General features: G+C 36.1%; 1 long non-coding RNA gene across 1 annotated transcript in view; it reads right to left on the reverse strand.

Annotated features, from left to right (window-relative positions):
• LOC111087057 overlaps positions 1-2,010 on the reverse strand; it is a 19,270-nt gene extending 17,260 nt beyond the window's left edge. Inside the window, exon 1 of the long non-coding RNA XR_002611780.1 lies at positions 1,866-2,010. This is a non-coding gene — a long non-coding RNA (uncharacterized LOC111087057). The remainder of the gene's footprint in view (positions 1-1,865) is intronic.
• Between the last annotated feature and the right edge of the window lie 1,431 nt (positions 2,011-3,441).

The following is a 3,441-nucleotide window of genomic DNA, read 5'->3' on the forward strand; positions in this document are numbered from 1 at the left end:
TTACATACAGAGAAAAAGAAACAGAGGAGCAACATGATGTACGACTTCATGCTCAAAGAACAAGACAAACTCAAACACGATCTAATTTCAAATAAAATTTTGTTTGATTAAATGCTTTTTTATTTCTCGCATCACAGCTTTTGTCTGCTTACTGAATAATTTGCTGAAAAAAATACTGATCTGTACATTTCAAATCTAAATTTTCACCGTGCAACGCCGGGTAACTCAGCTAGTATATATAGCTTGACCAGTCCTGACAAGTATAATAGACACACTTGACCAGTCCTGACAAGTATAATAGACACACTTGACCAGTCCCGACAAGTATAATAGACACACTTGACCAGTCCTGACAAGTATAATAGACACACTTGACCAATCCTGACAAGTATAATAGACACACTTGACCAGTTCCGACAAGTATAATAGACACATTTGACCAGTCCTGACAAGTATAATAGACACACTTGACCAGTCCTGACAAGTATAATAGACACACTTGATCATTTCTGATACAAATAATAGACATGAATGGTGCGAGAAAAAATCCCACTAAGAGAAGTAAACACTGGAAAACTTGTGTTTAAACGAAGTTATCTGTTAAGCTTCTTTGCTATCAATAAACAAAAAAAAAAACGTTTCAACACAGACGTTCACAACCTTCTGTCTATCATTTAAGTCTTGTCTGTTCACCTTTTGATAAAAGCATACTTTCGCTCTTGCTCAGCGATAAATAGTGACTAATCACGCTGTGGAGTTCATACAGACTTGTGACGCCGGTTACGGAAGACACAAATGTACCGCGAGCTCTGGTGTTGCGTCAACTTGGAAAGCCCGTTATCACGATTTACTCTCGTTAGCAATGTGCTCGATAGTGTGTGCCACGTTCTAACAATACGCATGGCGCTCAGAGCTCAGGTGATCAATAGAAAGAACGTATTATATAGATCGTATCAGAGATGGAGGAGGTTACAAAATGTATATAGATATACGTAACCCTTGCTTTACATGACAGATAAAGCTAACGTTCAACCCAAGATAACAGAGAAAAATAAAGCGAAATTTCAATTGTTCATAACTGTATGATGTAAAGTCCCCTGTAAAAGCGCTTTTACATGAGCGTATACCCGACAAGGGAGAAACCAAAGATATACGGTATGGTGGCGTTGTCATGGAGTTTTGTGGGCGTACGATTTGCCTTACAAACTTCTGCTGTACGTTTAGAGCCCAGGCATCTCTTGTTATTTAGATCAAAATATTGTTAGATGATTATGAAGAACTTATTTTAGCCTCGTTTAAGTTTTCTTAATTGTTTGAGCAAGTTAGTAAACAGTTTAATTAAATCCTGAAAACTAAGGATTTGCATCACATGGGTAAAAACTTTAATTTGCAAGTAAACTGATAAAAAAGCAGTAAAAACTTTGACCTGCAAGTAAACTGACAAAGAAAACAGTAAAAACTTTACTTTGCAAGTAAACTGACAAAAAAAACAGTAAAAACTTTGACCTGCAAGTAAACTGACAAAAAAACAGTAAAAACTTTAACCTACAAGTAAACTGACAAAAAACAGTAAAAAACTTTGACCTAAAGTAAACTGACAAAAAACAGTAAAACTTTGACGTTCAAGTAAACTGACAAAAAACAGTAAAAATGTTGACTCGCAGGTAAACTTATAAAAGAAAACAGTAAAAAGTTTTACCTCCCAGTAATCTGTTACAAACACAAGTGAACGACTTGCCTGAAAACAGACTCGCATAGTTGAAAAAGTAAGGCATCGTATTTATTAGAGCTGGAAAGCCCCCACTGGTTTGCCCCTACACACCCAGCATAGAATAGACAGTGCACTCACCGGCACTTGGACTTACCCGTGTGTAAAAGTTAGGCCTCGTTCATGAAGTCTTGTGTTTAAAGTCCGCCAAGCTATCTCTTTTGTTCTTTGTTGGTATCAATCGCCTAAACCTAACTACAGCTAACCATTGGCTCAGATCTAGCCACGGACCATGAGACTGCTTGGAGTGTTCCCGTACATTCAAGTGTGTGACCGTTCCCGAATCGATAGGCTCACTCGCTTTGGACGCAACCAATATAAACCTCGAAAGGGGGGGATGAGTGGTAATGAGAATCGCCAACATATACGATGGAAATACTACACGCTTCATGTCCGTGTGCAAAACCTGAGTGTAATGTACGATATTTACGCAAACCACAGCACTGTTCATGAAAATCGTTACGTAATAAAGCAAATATTATTCCGAATTTTTGTTCTCTTTCTTAGACATATTTTTTTTCTTCTTTTCTCTTCCTGTTCGCAGTTCTGAGTATACCATTTTCAACATCGATAAATAGTGAAGGTTCGATCCATGATAATGACTGGAGAGTTTTTTTTTTAATCCTTCATTGGCGTAATATCTCACGAAAAGCTGAGAAGGTATAAGAACGCGTGGTTTTAACCACGTTATATCTGGGGGCTAGATCTAAAATTCACGTTATATCTGGGGGCTAGATCTAAAATTCACGTTATATTTGAGGACTAGATCTAAAACTCACGTTATATCTGGGGGCTAGGTCTAAAACTCACGTTATATCTGGGGGCTAGGTCTAAAACTCACGTTATATTTGGGGGCTAGGTCTAAAAATCCCGTTATTTCTGTGGACTATATCTAAAATCCAGTTATTTCTCTGGACCATAGCTAAAACTTAAAAGTCAGGTTATTTCTGTGGACTAGATCTAAAATCGTGTTTTTTTGTTTTTATTTTTTCTAACTAAAGATATTGTTAAAGATATGGTCACGGAAGAAATGGAGTGGAATTCGCTAATTAACATCATGGTAATTTATGGTAACTGTAACTAACAATAACATCATATTTATGGTAACTCTATGTTAATATCATGGTAATTTATGGTAACTGTAACTAACAATAACATCATATTTCTGATAACTCTATGTTAATACCATGGTAATTTATGGTAACTGTAACTAACAATAACATCATATTTCTGATAACTCTATGTTAATATCACATTTATGGTAACTGTAACTAACAATAACACCATATTTATGGTAACTCTATGTTAATATCATGGTAATTTATGGTAACTGTAACTAACAATAACATCATATTTACGATAACCCTGACTGAATCTATCATTATATCGCCAATAACTCTAACCAAGGTTAGCAATAAATACAGGTCTGATGAGGACTCATGGAAACGTTATTTACTGCATTACCAACAAGGAAAGATTTCCTTAAAACACGTGTTCGGGAGACTGAATAAGTTAGAAAAAGGTTTATAGATGTATATGTATATGATGTAAGATTTGTATATAAAATAGTGTTTGTTTTCTGAATTTCGCGCAAAGCTACACGAGGGCTATCTGCGCTAACCGTCCCTAATTTAGCAGTGTAAGACTAGAGGGAAAGCAGCTAGTCATCACCA

This window comes from Limulus polyphemus, unplaced genomic scaffold, assembly GCF_000517525.1.
Source record: "Limulus polyphemus unplaced genomic scaffold, Limulus_polyphemus-2.1.2 Scaffold1693, whole genome shotgun sequence".
NCBI classification, from domain to species: Eukaryota; Metazoa; Arthropoda; class Merostomata; order Xiphosura; family Limulidae; genus Limulus; species Limulus polyphemus.